The following is a 22994-nucleotide window of genomic DNA, read 5'->3' as shown; positions in this document are numbered from 1 at the left end:
ATGGCACTGGGGCGGATGGCACTGGGGCAGGAGGGCACTGGGGCAGGAGGGCACTGGGGCAGGATAGCACTGGGGGAGGATGGCACTGGGGGAGGATGGCACTTTTTTTTACACTTTTTTTACACTTTTTTTACTTTTTTTTTTTACACTGACGGCCGCTGCAGCCGTTCATCTCTCCCCTTTCACACTCTGTCTGTGTGAGGAGGGAGAGCGGCGCTGAGAGATGATCTCATATGAGATCATCTCCCATTGGACACGCCGATCGCGCTGTAAACGGCCGCTGTGATTGGCCGTTTACAGCGATCTGTGTTTGCCTGTCCCCGGGGGACACGGCAAACACAGAACTTCCCCGATGCGCACCCGCGGCGGCGCGCATTGCGGAAGTAAACATTAGGACGTCCAGGGACGGCCACCCGGACGAAAGTGCCCGCTCTACGGCCGTCATTCGGCTATAGGGCGGGCGCAAGGTGGTTAATAATAAATATAAAAACGAGGGAAGCCATAATCACATAGCAATGCATATAACAATTCAATAAAGGAGACAATTATATAACATACAGTGAGAGTGTGATCTTACCTCTCTAGCCCTATCCCTACATCAACCAAAGCCCCGATTGGGGGGGAAGGAAAAAGGATCTTTCCCAGCGACTGGGAGGGGATAACGTGACATAGCAGGGAGATAAAACGCCACCTGGTTTAAGCTGAAAAATGGGCGCAGCAAAGGGGGTGTGGTTAGAGTCTGAGAGGAATGAGGGATGGAGGAAGAAAGATAGGGAGGGAAGGAGCGAGAAGGAAGGAAAAAAAGAGGGATGGAGTGACAGCAGCCCCAGATCCTACCACAATATCAGTATCTGTATTCCAGAAAGTTTAACAATCAGCAGATAAAGATACTCCAAACACCTGGTGTTTGGAGCTTCAATCATCCCGGCACCATGGTTGGTATGGTGTCAGGATGATTGAAGCACATTATTTCTATTATTACATTGTAATATAAAACTCACCATAACGCTGAATCAGTGGGAGCCCTCAGCCTGTCACTTGCCACGTCGTCTACCACCAGATGCCACCAGATGCTGTCCATTCCTACATCAGGTGCCCCCAGCGGAGTCCCCCCTTACATCAGGTGTCCCCAGCAGAGTCCCTCCTTACATCAGGTGCCCCAGCCAGCAGAGTCCCTCCTTACATCAGGTGCCCCCAGTGGAGTCTCTCCTTACATCAGGTGCCCCCACCAGAGTCCCTCCTTTCATCAGGTGTCCCGAGCCAGCGGAGACCCTCCTTACATCAGGTGTCCCCCAGCGGAGTCCCTCCTTACATTAGGTGTACCCAGCTTAGTCCCTCCTTACATTAGGTGTAACCAGCGGAGTCCCTCCTTACATCAGGTGCCCCCAGCCAGAGGAGTCCCTCCTTTCATCAAGTGTCCCCAGCCAGCGGAGTCCCTCCTTACATCAGGTGCCCCAGCCAGCAGAGTCCATTATTACATCAGGTGCCCCCAGCCAATATTAATAGACAGTGGCGTCACTAGGGATGGTGTTACCTGGTGCGGTAAAATATGGTGTCACCCCCCCCCCCCCCCCCCCGAGTCACTGAGCAATCCGGGGCCCTGAGCAGGCTACTGCATCAGCACAGCTCTCCCCCCTAGCCTGCCACAGTGTTCTGTCCTGCCGCTGCGGAGTGGCAGCAGGAGCAGGACAGAGCAGTAGACACTCTCTTCTGCCTAGCCTGCCACAGTGCTCTGCAGGGTGCTGGGCAGGCTAGTTTCAGGACGGCAGCGATCACGGTGTGCACTCCAAACCAGCCCCTGTTAATGTTGTGGTTTATGCCAGTGCGCCAATCCATGCACTGTCATGGATGGGGGTGACACCATCACGGTCGGATATCACTTCCTTCTTAATGGTGTCACCCAGGCCTGGACTGGGACAAAAAATAGACCCAGGCATATTTGACTGAGCGGCCCAGTGTAATCCCCAAGTCTAAATCCCCCCAGTCTAACAGTGTAATCCCCTTCCACTGCATTCCCCTAATGTAACAGCCCCCCCCCCGTGTAATGCCCCCTGTGTAAACCAGCTTATGTATCCTCCCTAATGTAACCCCTGTATAATCCCCCTAATGTACCCCCAATGTACCCCCTTGTGTAATTCTGCTAATATATCCCCCTAATGTAACCCCCTGTGTAATTCCACTAATGTATGCCCCTAATGTGCCCCCCTGTGTAATTCCTCTAATGTATCCCCCTAATGTACCCCCCTGTGTAATCCTGTGTAATCCTGCTCCTGCAGGGTGCCTTTGGCAAATTATGGCTCAGGGGGACTAAGTCCATGCCCCACATTATATAAGGCTGCCTGCACGTTGGCCCTGTGTAGTGTGTTGTTGGTGTGGACGGAGAGAGAGTGTGATTTAGATTTAGATTGAGCAGACAGGCAGGTTATTCAGTTAGCTGCAGTGTGTAAATATATATATATATATATTGTAAGGAGATTCCATAATACATTGCGTTATTGATTGTTGATTCTGATTATTGCTTTTACCCTGGAGATATATTGCTTATATCAATACAGGATTGCTAATCTGCTTAAGTAATTTAGAGAAACTTTAACTTGATACAATTTAGAAAATCTATCTCATGATAGTATTGCTTAATACTGAATTATCTCATGATCATGTCTATCTATTTCTGTAAAAATGTCTTTGTTTCAGGACGCATCTGTTTGTGGTTTTCCTCTCTGTACACTGTTACTGGGTATGGAAAGGCTAGACTTGGTTTTTAGGAAGTTGTGGCTGGCACGTCATGGTCAGCAGACGATAACAGAAAGTAAGAAACTATTGAACTTAAGCTTTGAAATACAGAGGTTAAGGTCACAAGACATTACAGAATAATGAGCTAATGAATAATGTGAGCTAATGTGTATAATTTTGATTGGTCCCCAAAAATTGGGGCAGAGTCTTGTAAAAATAGTATAAAACGACAAAACCAGAATTAAAGATTGTAACCATTTCAGCATCACAATTGTGTATGAGTCATTGGTTATCTCGCCGGCGAGGACTTCCACTGAGCCATCTCCAAGAGCCTAGGCCACAAGGAGAAGTCGGGCGACCTAACAGTTTTGGTACCAGAAGTGGGGTCTTGCGTTTGTTTGAACAGGTAAGGCACATTCTGCTCCTTTTTACCTATTTTTGGTAACTGGTGTTGGTGCTTGCCTTGTTCAAATAACCTTGTATATCCACCCACTTACATAACTGTGCCTTCGCAACGGGCTAGGCTGGCCCCTTGGAAGGTTAGAGGGGCTCGCAGGTATTTTGGGTTTTTTAGAGTAGTCTGACTAGGCTGGTCTGACTGTATTGAGTAGAGGTATATATAACAAGTGTGTTTAAAACTCGGGAAGTATAGGATACGCCCGCAGTATAAGGAGTGGCTGAGTGGACGCCCAATCTTTTTGGGGGAAATATAGTGCACTTATAATAACATGTTGATATAATGTAAATTTGTTTGGCCATTGTATATATATATAAGATTTTGCTTGTTTTTCTTTTAGGTACCACCGTAAGTATTTAGGGTGTATAGAGAATTAGAGATAAGTGTATGGTATATATATATGTATGACAACTGAATGTAAAGTATTGCATTGATTTGAAGGGTTTTATTAAGGCATTACACATATATGCACTAAATGAACAACATAAATCAGGAACCCGATTGTAGTGAGATAGCGCCCGCCTGCCCACGTTGCACCTTTGGTTTACTGTTCCTTAGTGTTGACAGGACGTGGATCCTGCTAACCACTAGACCAACTGGGTTCTCATACCGACTTGGTGCAAGGGGAGTATATCCTACCACGAGGAGGGGTTTCCTATACCGAGTACTGAGGGTTAACCTTCATAGCTATATCAGCCCCACAGCAATAACAGACGAGGGGACATATTCACAAGTCAGGGAACAGATTATAGCACAAACAGGTTGCTTTCATCTCTGTCCCTGTACTAGACACACCCTACCAAGGTTATTAGATGGGGAATTCTGCAGCAACCCAGACCACGGCCAACCCATCCCCCTATGAGTATGTTAAAAACACACTACCGGGACCACAGGTAGAACCTTTTTGGACACAAGTCAGAGAACGGTGCCAACAGCTGGGAATACATGACCCAGGACCACTAGGTCCCTGTTCAGAGGATGAATGGAAAGAGGTGAGCAAGGTGTGTCAGGTGCACAAGCACTCTTATCCACCTGGGAAATGGGAAGACACCCAGTACATGAAAGATTGTTACAAAACATGGAATAAATGCTTAGCCAAGTACAAAACAAAGTATGTAACTAAAGTCCCCACAGTAAAGCCTGTAAACTCACCCGCCCTATCTCAGCAACCTGAGGCACCACCACCCCCCCCTTATGTGATGGTTAAACAGGAAGATGGAACATTGGGTCCATGTCTTCAGCTGTATCCATCTTTAGACTCAGCAGTGTTGGCCACCATAGTGTATGGGGCAGCTGATCAGGCACAAGTTACACGATGGGAAAACGAAAGTAGAAGCAGGAAAGAGGAAGTCCGGGCAGAAGGTATACAAAGTAGGGAAGAAGAGAGGATTAGAAAAATGGAAAGGGAATTAGAAGAGAAGTTAAAAGAGCTTAGAGAAAGAAAGGAGGAAATAGAGCAGAAAATGTCTAGAAGGGAGGAAGAACTGGAAGAGTACAAAAGAGAGCTGGATAAGAGGGAAGGTGAGATGAGAGAATATTCTGCGATAACTAAGGAAGAAAGGGATGGAAAGACCCTGAAAGAGGGGGAAGAGGAAGGAGTCGGGAAGTTGAGCCCCAGGGAAAAGGAATGGGAGGAGAAACAGAAAGAATTTAATAAGAGACAGCAGGTAGAGGAAGAAAGAATACAGAGGAAAAGGGAAGATTTAGAGGCATACGAAAGGAAACTAGAGAAAGAGGCAAGAAGGATTGAGGAGGCCAAGGGAAAGATAATTTCACAGCCATCCACCACACTCAGAAGCCAAACGAAATCGGCCATAAGCCAGAAACCCCCACAGGAGGAAAGGGAGCAGGGTGAGAAAGAAATAGACGTGGAACAGGAAAGTCTGGGTGCCACCTTTAAAGCACCGCTTATGCATATAGGGGAGACGGAAGTCCATATCCCCCTACCTTTAGGCACACTGTCGAAAATAAAGGAATTATGCCCCAGCCCAAAGAAAAGCCCAAGGGAGGCTGGTGCTTTCCTTGCAAAATACAGTGCAGGGACAAGCTTGGATAAGGAAGATATAAAAGGGATCCTTAGTATAATTGACCCTGACAGTCCAGAAGGGCATCCCGTAGAGGCCTTATGGACAGCCCACATAAAGGAAGATAAAGATTGGGTATCTTTTTGGAAAGGCATGGGGAATCACTGGTCTACTATATACAAGGGTTCATCCGCACTCCAGGAACTTATCCTAGCAAAACAGGGACCGAAGGAAAAATTCTATGAATTTTGTACCCGGGTATATGGCTTGTGGAAAGCAATAGATAACGCCGACCCCCAATTGTTCACCTCCACCATTATGGCTGGTGGCGATACGAAGGTGACACAGCTGCTTAAATTCACTAATCCAAAGTGGGCAGAACAAGCCCCAGATGAATTTATGAAGGATACTAGATCACGAGAAACATCAGGGGTATTTGAGCAGAAGGGTGGCATTTTTCCCTCCCTGACACCAACCCAGACTCCGCCCACCCACATAATGACAATGCAACCTTATCCACCAATGCAATCTTATCCCCCAGATCAGGCTTACCCACCAGACCAGGGATGCTTTAACTGTGGGGAACTGGGACACTGGAAGTCCCAATGTCCCTACAGAATTAGAACAAACGCTCAGAGAGGAAGAGGTAGGAATCTAAACACCACCCCACATCGCCTTCAGGATATCAGGTATCCTCACCCACCACAACCCCAATACCAGCCTCAGCCTCATAGACCACCCCCACGCATCCCGATGCAGTGGCCATCCGCTCGGCGGACCCCACAATAGGGATGCCAAGAGAATGTCCCGTCCCTCAGCCTTGTGTGTTATAATCCATCGTGGAAAAGTCTTCCGCAGGTACTATTGCGGGTAGACAAACACCTGATATGTCTATTATTAGATTCAGGGGCTACATTCAGTAGTTTGAATGATGCCATATATGACACACCGCACTGTACTGAGGGAAACTCTATTGGTATAAATGGGACATCAATTACCCACCCCATCACTCCACCATTGCCCGTGGCTACTCCAGAAGGGCAGGAACTATGTACCCAGAGTTTTGCTGTCCTTATGGATTGTCCAGTATCTTTAATGGGGAGGGACCTACTCTCAAAACTGAATATCACCATTAAATTTGACAGAGGGGGCTCCCTCACTGCCAGCTCACCATTTTGCGATTTACATGCTCCAAAGAGACACACTTACAGGGGACTCTTTGCATCATTACCACCCACTCTAGAAACACATGCCATATGGGCAGAAAACAAAGGGAGTGTGGGTTTTATTAACTGTACACCTTACACACCACAAATGCGTCCAGACGCCAAAGTACAATATCATAAGCAATACCCCCTGCCACTCGAAAAAATTGAAGGCATCACACCATTAATCGATGATTACATAGCAAAGGGGATTCTGAAACACATTATAAGCCCCTGGAATACACCAATCTACCCTGTGAAAAAGGCAAATGGGGAGTGGAGGCTTGTACAGGACCTAAGGGCCGTCAACAAGCAGGTTATACCTCTGCCACCTTTGGTGGCAGATATTTCTTTCATTTTTTTGAAAATACCTGCTGATTCCCTTTGCTACACAGTAGTGGACCTGGCAAATGCATTTTTTAGCATCCCGATCGATGAAGGGGTATTGCCCATGTTCTCGTTCTCATGGGGATGGGGGAAAAAGGCTCAGCAGTTGACCTGGTCAAGATTACCGCAGGGGTATGTGGACAGTCCGGCAGCCTTCTCCATGGTCCTTAATGAGACAGTTAAGTCATGGACTGCTGAGCGCGGGTCGGTACTAATACAGTATGTGGACGACTTGCTCCTGTGCAGTCGATCTGCTGAAGATTGTGCGGTCGATTCCACATCTCTGTTACATCACCTGGCCAGGTCTGGCCACCTAGCATCGCGGAAGAAGATACAATGGTGTCAAAGTCAGGTAGAATACCTGGGATGCATTTTGAAGGAGGGAACCAGGCTAGTATCCCCCAAACGTGCCGCAGCCCTGCAGGCTCTCAGTCCTCCAAGAGACAAAGCAACCTTGCTGTCATTCTTGGGCGCAATCGTATATTGCCGCCAATGGATCCCAGATTGTTCATATTATGATGGCATTCTGAGGGAGGCTACCTTATCCACCGCCCCAAAGACAATAGATTGGACAACAGAAAGGCTCCATGCTTTTCAGGCCTTGTTAAAAAGTCTGACTCAGGCCCCCGCCCTGGGATTGGTAGAATATGGCAAACCTTTTCAATTATACTGTGTGGTGTCGAGAAATTCTTTTGCTGCGGTTTTGACACAGCAACATGGAACCGGGTACCGGCCAGTCTCCTATCTCTCAAAAAAGTTGCCTACCCAAGTACAAGGGATGCCATCTTGTTTACAAAACCTTGCTGCTTGTGCAATGGCAGTTCAAGAAGCTAACAAATCAGTATTAGGCCATGAGCTGACTCTCTACACTACTCATTCAGTGACTCACCTCCTGCAAAACATGAACACGCAGCATATGACAGCACAAAGGCTTAGTGGGTATGAGATCACACTTCTGAATACTGATAACCTCACCCTCAAACACGCACCACCAAGTAATCCCACTGTCCGCCTTTTGCATTCTTTGCTCAGGCTGCCACGAGACCCTGATCAGAAACACAATTGTGTTGAACAGGTTGCAGCAATAACCAGCCCTCGCCCAGATCTCACTGATATTCCCCTGCCAGGAGTACAGGACGTCTTCATAGATGGCAGCTGCTCCCGCCCCTCTGATGCAACATTCCTGACAGGGTACGCCATTGTCCAACTCCCTGATGTGGTGTTGGAAGCAAAAGCTTTACCACCCTCCTCGGCACAGGTAGCAGAACTGGAGGCGCTCACAAGAGCTTGCATACTTTTCTCAGATCAGGAGGTAAACATCTACACAGATAGTAGGTACGCTTTTGGGGTCACGCACGACTATGGCGTAATATGGGCAAATAGAGGATTTAAAACTGCTGACAACAAGCCAATTGCTAACTCTACGCAAATTAAAGCACTCTTGCAAGCGATTCTTCTCCCAAAGCGGAAGTGTCATCAAGGTAAAGGCACATTCATCAAATAACAGCAGAATTTCCAAAGGAAACGCGCTGGCAGACAGAGAAGCAAAAAAGGCCGCTGCCCTATACATTGGTCAGCCAGCCCCCACAACAATGTTCTTCAAAGAACATTTTACATCACCCAACTTTAAAACCATTGCGGCACAGATACAGGGATTAGCTACAAAGGAGGATGTTTCTTTTTGGGTCAAGGATGGTTTGACCAAGGACCAAGAAGGTCTTTGGTCAAAAGAGGGGAAGATATTGGGCATACCAGAAGCAAGCAGTGTTCTCATACTTTCCTATCTCCATGGTCCAGGACATATAGGTACCACCGCCCTAACGAACATATACACAAAGTCTTTCTGTACAAACAACTTAAATAAACAGGCAAAACTCCTCACCAGTAGTTGTATGACCTGTGCACAAAACAATGTCCAAGGGAAACATCATGGATTACATGGCCACCTGCCCCCACCCCTAGGTCCCCTAACAGATTTACAAATAGACTTTACACACATGCCCAAACAAAGAGGCAACTTGAGATGCCTTTGCGTAATCGTATGTAAATGGTCAGGCTGGATTGAAGCTATTCCGTGTACAGGTGAGACCGCTAAAATTGCTGCCAAATGCATACTGAACCATTGGGTTTGTAGGTTTGGAATACCAACAGCCATATGGTCAGACAGAGGACCTGCCTTCAGCTCCTCTGTTACACAGACTTTAGCTAAGCTACTAGGCTTACAGTGGAAACTACACATCCCTTATCACCCACAAAGTGCAGGGGTAGTGGAAAGAATGAACAGGAACATTAAAGACAAGTTAAAAAAGGCTACGGGGGGCACCATGAAAGGATGGTTGGATTACCTTCCTTCTGTCCTATTTCAGATCAGAACAACACCACATGCCAGAACAAAACTCTCGCCCTTTGAGATTTTGATGGGAGTTCCTGCAAACATAGAGCTGCCCCTCTTAGATCAAAACACTGACATTAACATCTATTCCCAACAGGAAATGTACGTGAAAAATCTGGTAAGTATGCTACAGGAAATGAACGAACATGTCTCTGTCACTTTTTCTCCTCTTCCCACAGAGCCGACACACCCCTTCATCCCAGGAGATCAAGTGCTAGTCAAGCAACTGGCCCACAAAAAGAGGATCGGACCAATCTACTCTGGACCTTGGAAGATAGAGAAGGTTTCCAGAACTGCTGTACTGACCGATCTAGGAAACACCTGGATCCACGCCAGCCGGCTAAAGAAGTGTCCACAGCAACCCCAGACCCCAGACCCGCCTCCAGCACCCCAGGACTCCTCTGACCAGGAACAGCAACCAGACTTGAAGGACGTTCAAGAAGGCATAAAGCAAATCTCTCTGAACGAGACAAATCCCTCACCCACAGGAAGAAACGAGTAGCAGAACTTTGTACACAATACCTGACAAAAATGATTTCCACTTTTGTGTCAGGAAAAACATTATGCTTCTGGACATGTCTGATTCTGATAGTATTCATACCTGTTTGGTTAATAGCAAATTGTGTGTACCATCCAGAAGATTCAGGGCTATTAGAAGGCATATGTGGGAAAGCACAGACAGCCAATGCACCACCTAGTTTAAAATATAAAAGAAGTATACACCCCACTGAACCCCCTTCAGGTTTCACCGACAGAATGTTGTTGTTAAAGTTTAAGTACAGTTATGCACAAAAGTCTGGTTTTAAGAAATGTTGGATATGCAGCAAACTCCACCCTAATACAGCCAGAATCCCATTAATGGCCATTCCCTTAAACATCACTCCTTTCCTGAATGGAACACCCCCTATTGTTCTTGTATGCATGCTTCATGTTACTCAAATGCCTCTGCAGGAAGGGTAGCGAAGCACGTTCCGAAACCATGAAGCTGACTTCCATTTCCAGAGATCCCACTGTATGGTACGAAAGTCAGGAACATGAGGCCGGAGGATATGAATCCATGAGGCCTAACGAAATGGGTAGAGAATGACCATTTCGATAATATCGAATGGTCAAAGGGAGGATTGTAAGGAGATTCCATAATACATTGCGTTATTGATTGTTGATTCTGATTATTGCTTTTACCCTGGAGATATATTGCTTATATCAATACAGGATTGCTAATCTGCTTAAGTAATTTAGAGAAACTTTAACTTGATACAATTTAGAAAATCTATCTCATGATAGTATTGCTTAATACTGAATTATCTCATGATCATGTCTATCTATTTCTGTAAAAATGTCTTTGTTTCAGGACGCATCTGTTTGTGGTTTTCCTCTCTGTACACTGTTACTGGGTATGGAAAGGCTAGACTTGGTTTTTAGGAAGTTGTGGCTGGCACGTCATGGTCAGCAGACGATAACAGAAAGTAAGAAACTATTGAACTTAAGCTTTGAAATACAGAGGTTAAGGTCACAAGACATTACAGAATAATGAGCTAATGAATAATGTGAGCTAATGTGTATAATTTTGATTGGTCCCCAAAAATTGGGGCAGAGTCTTGTAAAAATAGTATAAAACGACAAAACCAGAATTAAAGATTGTAACCATTTCAGCATCACAATTGTGTATGAGTCATTGGTTATCTCGCCGGCGAGGACTTCCACTGAGCCATCTCCAAGAGCCTAGGCCACAAGGAGAAGTCGGGCGACCTAACATATATATATATATATATTTATATATATATACAGTCAGTCTCGTATATATATATATATATATATATATATATATATATATATATATATATATATACATACATTGCATCCAGTGTAGCCAAGCCTATATCTGACTGCAGGCCATCTCCTGGTGTACTCTTTTTATAATATACTTCAGGCAGGCAGGTTATTCAGTTAGCTGCAGTGTATTGAATAAATAAATAAATATATATATATATATATATATATATATATATATATATATATATATATATATATATATATATACACACAGTGCCTTGCGAAAGTATTCGGCCCCCTTGAGATTTTCAACTTTTTCCACATTTCAGGCTTCAAACATAAAGATATAACATTTTTATTTTTTGTGAAGAATCACCAACAAGTGGGACACAATTGTGAAGTGGAACAAAATCTATTGGATTTTTGAAACTTTTTTAACTAATAAAAAAATGAAAAGTGGGGCGTGCAAAATTATTCGGCCCCCTTGCGTTAATACTTTGTAGAGCCACCTTTTGCTGCGATTACAGCTGCAAGTCGCTTGGGGTATGTCTCTATCAGTTTTGCACATCGAGAGACTGAAATTCTTGCCCATTCTTCCTTGCAAAACAGCTCGAGCTCAGTGAGGTTGAATGGAGAGTGTTTGTGAACAGCAGTTTTCAGCTCTTTCCACAGATTCTCGATTGGATTCAGGTCTGGACTTTGACTTGGCCATTCTAACATCTGGATACGTTTATTTGTGAACCATTCCTTTGTAGATTTTGCTGTATGTTTGGGATCATTGTCTTGTTGGAAGATAAATCTCCATCTCAGTTTCATGTCTTTTGCAGACTCCAACAGGTTTTCATCCAGAATGGTCCTGTATTTGGCTGCATCCATCTTCCCCTCAATTTTAACCATCTTCCCTGTCCCTGCTGAAGAAAAGCAGGCCCAAACCATGATGCTGCCACCACCATGTTTGACAGTGGGGATGGCGTGTTGAGGGTGATGAGCTGTGTTGCTTTTACGCCAAACATATCATTTTGCATTGTGGGCAAAAAGTTCGATTTTGGTTTCATCTGACCAGAGCACCTTCTTCCACAAGTTTGGTGTGTCTCCCAGGTGGCTTGTGGCAAACTTTAGATGAGACTTTTTATGGATATCTTTGAGAAATGGCTTTCTTCTTGCCACTCTTCCGTAAAGGCCAGATTTGTGCAGTGTACGACTGATTGTTGTCCTATGGACAGACTCTCCCACCTCAGCTGTAGTTCTCTGCAGTTCATCCAGAGTGATCATGGGCCTCTTGGCTGCATCTCTGATCAATCTTCTCCTTGTCTGAGCTGAAAGTTTAGAGGGACAGCCAGGTCTTGGTAGATTTGCACTGGTCTGATACTCCTTCCATTTCAAAATGATCGCTTGCACAGTGCTCCTTGGGATGTTTAAAGCTTGGGAAATCTTTTTGTATCCAAATCCAGCTTTAAACTTCTCCACAACAGTATTACAGACCTGCCTGGTGTGTTCCTTGGTCTTCATGATGCTCTCTGTGCTTTCAACAGAACCCTGAGACTATCACAGAGCAGGTGCATTTATACAGAGACTTGATTACACACAGGTGGATTCTATTTATCACCATCAGTCATTTAGGACAACATTGGATCATTCAGAGATCCTCACTGAACTTCTGGAGTGAGTTTGCTGCACTGAAAGTAAAGGGGCCGAATACTTTCACACGCACCACTTTTCAGTTTTTTATTTGCTAAAAAAATGTAAATTATCCAATAGATTTCGTTCCACTTCACAATTGTGTCCCACTTGTTGGTGATTCTTCACAAAAAATTTAAATTTTATATCTTTATGTTTGAAGCCTGAAATGTGGCAAAAGGTTGAAAAGTTCAAGGGGGCCAAATACTTTCGCAAGGCACTGTATATATATATATATATATATATATATATATATACAGTCAGTCTCGTGTATATATATATATATATATATATATATATATACACACACATACATTGCATCCAGTGTAGCCAAGCCTATATCTGACTGCAGGCCATTCCTGGTGTACTTTTTATAATATACTTCAGGCCGGCAGGTTATTCAATTGAATTGTGAAAAAAACAATCAGCGCCAAAATAAATGACTTCCTCCTGTGTGAAATCACCAATATATGTGACTGCACAGCTGCTGAACAATTACAGTGTTACACCACACCAAATTCAATATTGTTTTCTAAATAGTGCAGCTCTGTGTCTCATTAAATAATGTGCATACAAAATTTATATCAAACATTTCATGATCAAAAACAAAACAAATATTATAAATTACATTGAAAATTAAAAAAAAAAATTAGAATATAAAGAAATAAATGGCCTCATAAATTATGCCAACTGGATATGTTGATAAAGTGTACCATCATCCAAAAATGTGAGAGATATAGACTGGGAGGTCTGGTCCCCAAACCAGGGCTACCAAAAACAAAAAAGAGCTGATGGACTATTGCGGTACATATTAAGGAATTGATACAATACTATAGACCAAAATTAAAATATACACAATGTTTATTAATACAATACAACCATTTGACAAATCACAAACTGGTACAGGTGGTGACGTATTTCTACTAGTTTCGCTATAACTTAACTTCTTCAGGAAATACATACATCTGTAAAAATAGTATAAACATAAGCAATGCAAATCAGAAAAATACATTGGAATGCAAGACAATGTAAGGGGGAGAGGTAAATACAAGATATGAAACTCCGGTTCCTGATGTACCATCAGGGTGCCCAGGGAACCCAGGGGAGCCTTCCCCGGTGATTGGGGGAGAAGTTCAAGCAGGCAGACCGGTATCTGTATAAGAGATAGTGATATATACAAAAAACTGAGCATTGGTAATGGCCATGAATCCTGCCAGATAGCCAACTGGCATGATCAAACCAACCTCCTGGACCAAGGAAGCCACAAGGGTTAGCAATCGGTGCATGGTGCAAAGCATGCACATTAGAGTGACAACGGACTGACTGAAAGTCTAAGAAGCTCATGACAATAAGTGACCGTGTAAGGTGAGAAGTGGGTCACATGAAAGTGAATAACCAGGTGCAGGGAAAGTGAAGATAAAAATAAAGGTGGGGAAGTGAAAAAGAGGAAGGGGGGTGGGGGAGGGAAAAAAATGAAAAGGGAGAAAAAAAAGGAAACAAAATGGGCAAGGAAATTAACCCAAAAGATTGGCAGTGAGTAGTGAGACCACCGAAACAAAGTGAAAGTGATAGAGACAGAAATGTCTCACAAGATAAGTTTTCTTGGGTGTAATGTAAACCCAAGGTTCCAAATTGAGGACATTTCTGTCTCCATCACTTTCACTTTGTTTCGGTGGTCTCACTACTCACCACCAATCTTTTGGGTTAATTTCCTTGCCCATTTTGTTTCCCTTTATTTTTACCAAATTGTAATGTAGCTGTAATGTCTGCCCTCATGTTGTAAAGCACTGTGCAAACTGTTGGCTCTATATAAAACTTGTATAATAATAATAAAAATAATAATAATAATAATAATATATTGTGTGAGGAACGCCTCAGAATTTTACTTTCACTTTCTCTCAGTTCAGTCACCCTCTACCTAGCAACTAGTGACAGTCTGTGTGTTCATTTTCCTATTGGACAGAGAGCCAACCTCATCCAATCAGCACAGAGCTTCCTGTACACAGATCTGACTCCTCAAATCGATTCTCATCTGAAGTTGATGGTGTGTTCTGGACAGTCTTTGTGTATATATCAACCCGGAGGATGGAGATGACACCCCTCATCCTGATCATTCTGGGGTTGTCAGGAGGGTATTGTGGTGAGTATTGGGGGGTATCCTGTAATATATTCCTTTATATCTGAGCAAACAGAGAGGACGTTACTGAAAGTGAAAGTTGTCTGTCCTATCTGTACTATGTATGTAAATGTTCCTTTGTTATTTTGTTTGACAATAATGTACTCATATTACATATATATATATAAATGGTGAGGTGTCCAATAATTTTTACCTGCTGTATATATTTATTTACATTGAGGGGAAAAAAGTATTTGATCCCCTGTTAAATCCGTACGTTTGCCCACTGACAAAGAAATGTTCAGGCTATAATTTTAACCGTTTCAGCCCCGGAAGATTTTACCCCCTTCCTGACCAGAGCACTTTTTGTGATTTGGCACTGCGTCGCTTTAACTGACAATTGCGCGGTCGTGCGACGTTGCACCTGAACAAAATTGATGTCCTTTTTTTCCCATAAATGGAGCTTTCTTTTGGTGGTATTTGATCACCTCTGTTTTTTTTGTTTTTTTTTGCGCTATAAACAAAAAAAGAGCGACAATTTTGAAAAAAACGCATTCTTTTTTACTTTTTGCTATAATAAATATCCCCCAAAAAATATATACGTTTTTTTTTTTTTAGTTTAGGCCACTATGTATTCTACATATTTTTGGTAAAAAAAAAAATCGCAATAAGTGTATATTGATTGGTTTGCGCAAAAGTTATAGCGTCTACAAAACAGGGGATAGTTTTATGACATTTTTATTATTAATTATTTTTTTTGTTTACTAGTAATGGCGGCAATCTGCGATTTTTATCGGAACGGCAACATTATGGCGGACACATCAGACAATTTTGACATGTTTTTGGGACCATTGGCATTAATACAGTGATCAGTGCTATAAAAATGCATTGATTACTATAAAAATGTCACTGGCAGGGAAGAGTTACACTAGGGGGCGATCAAGGCGTTATTGTGTTCCCTAGTGTGTGTTTAACTGAAAGGGAGAAGGGACTGACTAGGGGAGATGACAGATCGTCTGTTCATACTCTGTATGAACAGACAATCTGTCTCTTCTTTCCTCAGAGAACCAGAAACTGTGTTTACACACACAGATCCCGATTCTCGGTGTGTCCCAAGCGATCACAGGAGCCCGGCAGGGATCGGGACTGCCAGGCATTCGGCTTCGTGGGCGAGCAGGGGCCGTGCGCCCCTAGTGGGCAAAAAAGGAAGCAACGTAACATAATGGCGATTCGCGCAGCCAAGCCATGTTGCCACAGTACAGCTGCGGCGGCTGGTCAGCGAGCGGTTAATTGTAGGTTTATTTTAACAGTGAGGGACAGAATAACAACAAAAATATTCAGAAAAACACATTTCAAAAAAGTTATAAATTGGTTTGCATTTCAACCAGTTCCCGACTGACTCATGTCTTTTCATGGGGGCAGACTGTCACCCTTGTGAAAAACCCCACATGGGTATGGGGTTCCCTTTAAGAGCTGTCAGAGGGCACACGCCTGCTGCACAGCGGGGGACCTGATGTGCGTGGTCATGATCGTCACCGGCCACTTGTGATGGTGTGCATGAGAGCCAGCACAGGGATTGTTGTGTGTGAATGCACAAATCCCTGTTCTGTCAGGGGAGAGGAGACATAGTTTCATAGTTAGTTAGGTTGAATAAAGACACCAGTCCATCCAGTTCAACCTGAGTGAATGTCTACAATTGTCCCTATCCCTGTACACTCACATCAGTCCCCACCCTTAAGGAGCCCACAATCCAAGGTCCCCATTCATATACTATGGTCAATTTTTGACAGAAGCCAATTAGCCTACCTGCATGTCTTTGGATTGTGGAAGGGAACCGGAGTACCCGGAGGAAACCCACGCAGGCACAGGGAGAACATGCAAACTCAAGGCAGGTAGTGTCGTGGTTGGGATTCAACCAGCGACCCTTCTTACTGCTAGGTGAGAGTGCTAACCACTACACCACTGTGCTGCCCTACTAAGTAGGAACAACGATATGTCTCCTCCCCTAGTCAGTCCTGTTGTGTTAACCTCTTCGCTGCCAGTGACATTGGAACCCCCCCCCCCTCCGGCGCCACAATTGGCACCTTTCAGGGGGGAGGGGGGGTGCAGGTACCTGTACAGTACAGGTATCTGCACCCACTTCCGGCGTAGATTCTGCAGAAGGTACGCCCCTTTCCGCAGAATCTACGCCCCTTTCCGAAAGTCCCCCGCTGACTGCTGGGAAACACACAGATCCCAGAGACAACGGGGACCATCCTTATTGCGCAGCGCGACTCGCGCATGCGCAGTAGGGAACCGGGAAATGAAGCCGAAAGGCTCCACTTCCTGATTCCCATACCCAAGATGGCGGCGGCAGCACCCGAGAGACGATCGAGAGATCGGCTTCGGGTGCCGACATCGCGGGCGCGCTGGGCGAGTAAGTGTCATTATTTTAAAAGTCAGCAGCTGCAGTATTTGTAGCTGCTGGCTTTTAAAAAAAAAAAACGGCGGAACTCCCGGCGGACTCCTTTATGTGAAAGGGGAGATAGAAGAGAAGTGGGAAAGGTAAATGAAGACACGTAGAATCGTGTATACAGACATAAGATAGGAGGAAATTTACAGAATAGGGAAAGAGAGAGAGTAGGAGAATAAAGGACGCCCATGCCCCCGCGACCCCCAGAAGAAAGGGAAAAAAAATAAATAAAAAGGATAAAAAAGGGGGGTCCCCCCCAGATCAGCTAGGATTGGGGGCCTCCATCCTATCCCAAAGATCCCATATCGTGTTATGTTTGTCAAGAGTGTTATTTAGGGAGGCTGTTAGATATTCCATCCGTCTGACGTCTCTGATTCTGGTATGCAACTCAACCAATGAAGGGGTTTCCCTTTTCTTCCATTTTAGGGCTATTAACCACTTTCAGACCGGACCATTTTGCTGGCCTAAAGTGGTGTTACCACCAAAAAATTAAAAGCTGCTTAAAATTCGTAAAAAAAAAAAAAAAAAAAAAAATAATTGGCAAAAAATTTTTTTTACTCACTTCTAAATACCGGTTGCTAGGGGGTCCCTCGTAATCTGCCTTCTTCATTGCCCGGGCTGGTGACATCACTTCCCCTCGCGCCGCACATTCACCTGGGATCTGTCACGTGTCCCAGGTGACTGTACGGCGTATCACGGCGCCCTGCGCCTCTCGCGCATGCGCAGTGTGTGCCCGGCTGTAAAGCCACAGCCGGGTGCCCACAGTATGCATGACGGTGCCGCGAGCGGAGCGGGGAACGAGGGGGGGCTTCGTTCCCCCGCATCGCTGGACCCTGGGGCAGGTAAGTGTCTGATTATTAAAAGCCAGCAGCTGCAGTATTTGTAGCTGCTGACTTTTAATTTTTTTTTTTTAGGGGGTACCCCACTTTAAGACCAGACCACTTTTTGCGATTCGGCACTGCGTTGCTTTAACTGACAATTGCGCGGTCGTGTGACATGGCTCCCAAACTAAATTGATGTCCTTTTTTTCCCACAAATAGAGCTTTCATTTGGTGGTATTTGATCACCTCTGCGGTTTTTATTTTTTGCGCTACAAACAAATATAGAGCGACAATTTTGAAAAAAAACTCATTATTTTTTACTTTTTGTTATAATAAATATCCCCCAAAAATATATAAAAAAACATTTTTTTCCCTCAGTTTAGGCCGATACATATTCTTCTACATATTTTTGGTAAAAAAAAATCACAATAAGAGATTATTGATTGGTTTGCGCAAAAGTTATAGCGTTTACAAATAGGGGATAGTTTTATGGCATTTTTATTAATAATTTTTTTTTTTTTACTAGTAATGGCGGCGATCAGCGATTTTTATTGTGACTGCGACATTATGACGGACACATCAGACATTTTTGATACATTTTTGGGACCATTGTCATTTATACCACAATCAGTGCTATACAAATGCACTGATTCCTGTGTAAATGACACTGGCAGTGAAGGGGTTACCCAGGGGGTTGCAGTGTAGCGGTCAAGTGTTCCTAGGGGCGTGTTACTAACTGTGGGGGGCTGGGCTTTGTATTAGTGAACAAATCATAATCACATCCCGTGAGACGATCGGGTATCCGCAAAGACATGCTGGTAGGTTAATTAGACCCTGTCCAAAAAAAAAATTGGCCATAATATGTGTATGTGTATGTCAATGTTACAAGTGTGTCGGGACTCTACAGGTTAAAGGACCGCATAAATAGCTGCAGATGGACACCGTTGGCAAGAAAAGCGCCCTGAGGCGATTCAGTTCGTATAGGTAGCGCTATACAAGTCCTTCATTCATTCATCCCCGCTGCGATCCCCAGTGCGACCAGACTCACGGGGTCCCGAACCGGTGCGCGACCGTGCTGCACGCACGCGATGGCAGGGCAGCATATAGAAATGGACGTACCTGTACGCCAATATGCCTGCCCGTGCCATTCTGCCGACGTACATCGGCGTGCGCTGGTCGGGAAGTGGTTAAGCATCACCCAGCCGTCAGCACCTGGGCTAATAGTTTTTGGGAGGATCTTGAGAATGAGGTAGGAGGGAGGCCCAGTAGGAACAGTTTGGGATCTAATGGTATTTGCACCTCAAAAACTGATTTTAATAAGGCCTGGACTGCTTCCCAATAGGGCATGACCAGTGGCGGCCCGCCCATAGGGGGCGCCCGGGCGCCGCCCCCCCTCTCCCGACTTCGGGGGTCTTGTCCCCCTCTTCGGTTCTTCTGCCGGGCCACCGCGCCTTCTTATAGCTCTTTTAGAGGCGGTGGCCCGGTCTTCTGCTGCCGCCGCCGCCGCCCGTTCTTCTTCTTCTTCTTCTTCTCCTTCTTCTCCAGGAGATGTTGCCCGCGACGATCTCCCTGGCCGGAATGCCAGGGACGCGCTGCGCTGCCACTTATATAGGGACAATGGGGCAGTGTCACATGGGTTGATGTCACATGGGTTGGTCACATGGGTTGATGTCACATGGCGACTGTGACATCAACCCATGTGACATCAACCCATGTGACACCGCCCCATTGTCCCTATATAAGTAGCAGCGCAGCGCGTCCCTGGCATTCCGGCCAGGGAGATCGTCGAGGCAACATCTCCTGGAGAAGAAGGAGAAGAAGAAGAAGGAGAACGGGTGGCGGCGGCGGCGGCGGTAGCAGCAGAAGACCGGGCCACCGCCTCTAAAAGAGCTATAAGAAGGCGCGGTGGCCCGGCAGAAGAACCGAAGAGGGGGACAAGACCCCCGAAGTCGGGAGAAGAGGCCGGCGGCGAGGAAGAAAGCCGGACTCCTCCGCTAGCAAAAGAGCTACAAGAAGATAGCGGAGTCCGGCGAGAAGACCCCCGAAGACGGAAGACCCCCGGAGCTGTGCAATAAAATATTTTAACACTGTGTTGTGTTTTTTTTTTGTACTTTTTTTCACAGGTGAATGGGTAGGGGTACATTGTACCCCATACTCATTCACATAGGGTGGGGGACCGGTATCCGGGGCCCCCTTATTAAAGGGGGCTCCCGGATTCCGATAAGCCCCCCGTCCGCAGACCCCGACAACCAACGGCCAGGGTTGTCGGGAAGAGGCCCTTGTCCTCATCAACATGGGGACAAGGTGCTTTGGGGTGGGGGGGCCGCACGCCCCCCTCCCCCAAGGCACCCCCCCATGTTGAGGGCACGCGGCCTGGTACGGCTCAGGAGGGGGGGGCGCCCGCTCGTCCCCACCCCCTTTCCTGGCCGACCGGGTAGCGTGCTCGGATAAGGGTCTGGTGTGGATCTGGGGGGGACCCCCACGCCGTTTTTTCGGCATAGGGGGTTCCCCTTGGAATCCATACCAGACCTAAGGGCCTGGTATGCTCTCGGAGGGGGAACCCACGTCAAATTTTTTTTCCGATCACATAAGTGGGAGGGGCCAAAATGGTGGGTGGGGTCACGATGGGCGGGGTCTGGCGCCCCCCCATCCAAAAGCTTCACCAGCCGCCACTGGGCATGACTTGTGGACACGTCCAGTAAATATGGCAACGGCAGCAACGGGAGTCAGCAGAGGGGTATATAGAATGAAGCATAACCTTATATTGGTTTTCCTTATATAAGGTGCATATGGAGCTTTTAGCTGCCCGTGATCACACCTGCTGCCATGTCTTCAAAGGTATGGTCTCCCCCAGACCCCGCTCCCATTTTTCCATATAAGCATGCCGCGGTCCCGTCAGATAGGAATCCGCTATCAAGATTTGGTAGGTGCGTGAGATCATGCCCTTAGGGGATGAGCCCTCCAGGCATATTTTCTCAAACTCTTTTCTGGATATTTTTATTGTTATTCTGTCTCTCACTGTTAAAATAAACCTACCATTAAAATTATAGACTGATCATTTCTTCATCAGTGGGCAAAAGTACAAAATCAGCAGGGGATCGAATACTTTTCCCCCTCACTGTATATATAGTGTCTGAATGTCTCACAAGGAGTCTGGAAAGGTCATGTTTGGGATTTATACATTTCCCAGGCTTCTGTCCTTTCGGGACCTCTAATAATCTGTCCTCTCCGGGTTTTACCTCGCCCTTGCAGCCCATTTTGGATCGCCTGGAGAACTACAGCCTGGGGAACAGACAGGTCATGTCTGTAAGCCCTTGTACACACGGTCGGACATTCCGACAACCAAATCCGTCGGATTTTGTCCGAAACTGTTGCATACACACAGTCGGACAAAGTTGTCAGAAAATCCGATCGTACTTAACGTGATGCCGTTATTTCGTTAGGACGGGACTACATTCACGCTAGTAGCCAATAGCTTTGGTCTAGGAATTTGATCTGAGCATGCGTGGCACTTTGTCCGATCGGAATTCTCTACACATGATCGGACAAAAACTTGGTCCGTCAGATACTCTGACGGAAACAGTCCGATGGAGCCCACACACTGTCGGATTATCCGATAACACGGTCCTATCGGACATTGTCCATCGGAATGTCCGACCGTGTGTACAAGCGCTTAGAGCTAAAGAAAATGGTTGGGGAGAACCGTGTATATGGAGGATGACAAGTGGTAGGCTTAGATTTCCTTATAGTTATGATTACCTTGTCTATAGCCAGAGCTGAGATATGGGTAGGTTTTGTTTTGTGTTGTCATTTATTTTCCTCTGAATCACAGCCCATGTAAGCCCCCTTTCACATGAAGGTTCTGATCATGTATGCCTGTCAGTTTAATCAGACCTGATCAGATGTTCTATTCAGCCCTGTGAAGAGGCAGTTGTAAATGGAATTATGTCTGTTTACACCCCCCTACCTCCGATCCGGTCCTTTAAAAAATGAAGGGGATTTGCACTCTTCCATCTAGGCACATCAGATCTAATGACAGTTGGGTATAAACAGACAGCAGAGTCCATTTACAGTGGGCAGATCCCCTGCTGATCAAAACAAAGTCAACCCCATTTGACGGGCTATGTATTGCACCAATAAATTCACAGATTTGACACCACTTTCTTGCACTAGTATTGCTCCCTGAGGAGCATTGCACCTGCTACCCATTCCAGGGCTCTTTTTTGACAGATGGCACTGATTGGCACTGGCAAGTGGCACTGATTCGCACTGGCAGGTGGCACTAGCACTGATTTGCACTGGCAGGTGGCGCAGATTGGCACGGGCAGTTGTCACTGGTTGACACTGACAGATGGCACTGATTGACACTGACAGGTGGCACTGGACGGAACTGATTGGCACTGGCAGGTGGCACTGGTTGGCACTGATTGCCTCTGGCAGGTAGCACTGGTTAGCACTGACAGATGGCACTAGCAGGTGGCACTGGTTGGCACTGGCAGGTGGCACTGATTGGTGGTGGCAGTTGGCACTGATTGGCACTGGCAGGTGGCACTGATTGGCATTGACAAGTGTCACTGGTCACTGCGTCACTGGTTGGTGCAATGCTCCTGATTAGCACTGTCAGGTTTTACACTGAGCCGATATAGTGTAACTGTGTGAAATTGACATATGTAACTAAATGCAGAGAGAGACCAGTTGTCAAAATTCAGTGTGATGTCTGGGGTGGGAGGGACCCAGCAGCTATCAAACATCAGTCAATGATTGGGCTGCTTAAGAAACGGGGCGGGCCGATACGTGAATGTGGCCCCCCCTTTCTTAAGCAGCCCAATCATTGACTGATGTTTGATCCAGATTTCATCCCATTGGCTTGTGTTTGATAGCTGCTGGCCCACCCAGGGTCCCGCCAAACCCGACATCAATGCTGCATTTTGACAGCTGGTCACTCTCTGCATTCAGT

General features: G+C 45.7%; 1 long non-coding RNA gene across 1 annotated transcript; it reads left to right on the top strand.

The window, feature by feature from the left end:
* The first annotated feature begins 2469 nt into the window (after positions 1-2469).
* LOC143984592 (uncharacterized) lies at positions 2470-10859 on the top strand. The gene is made up of 2 exons (XR_013274972.1): positions 2470-3139; positions 9378-10859. It is a non-coding gene; the product is annotated as an uncharacterized LOC143984592 (long non-coding RNA).
* The last annotated feature ends 12135 nt before the right edge of the window (positions 10860-22994 follow it).

This window comes from Lithobates pipiens, unplaced genomic scaffold (assembly GCF_037356315.1).
Source record: "Lithobates pipiens isolate NorthernLeopardFrog02 unplaced genomic scaffold, aLitPip1_a1.2 Scaffold_1, whole genome shotgun sequence".
Classification (NCBI taxonomy): domain Eukaryota; kingdom Metazoa; phylum Chordata; class Amphibia; order Anura; family Ranidae; genus Lithobates; species Lithobates pipiens.
Note: the sequence above shows the minus strand (reverse complement) of the source record. Positions and strands in the feature narration are given on the sequence as shown.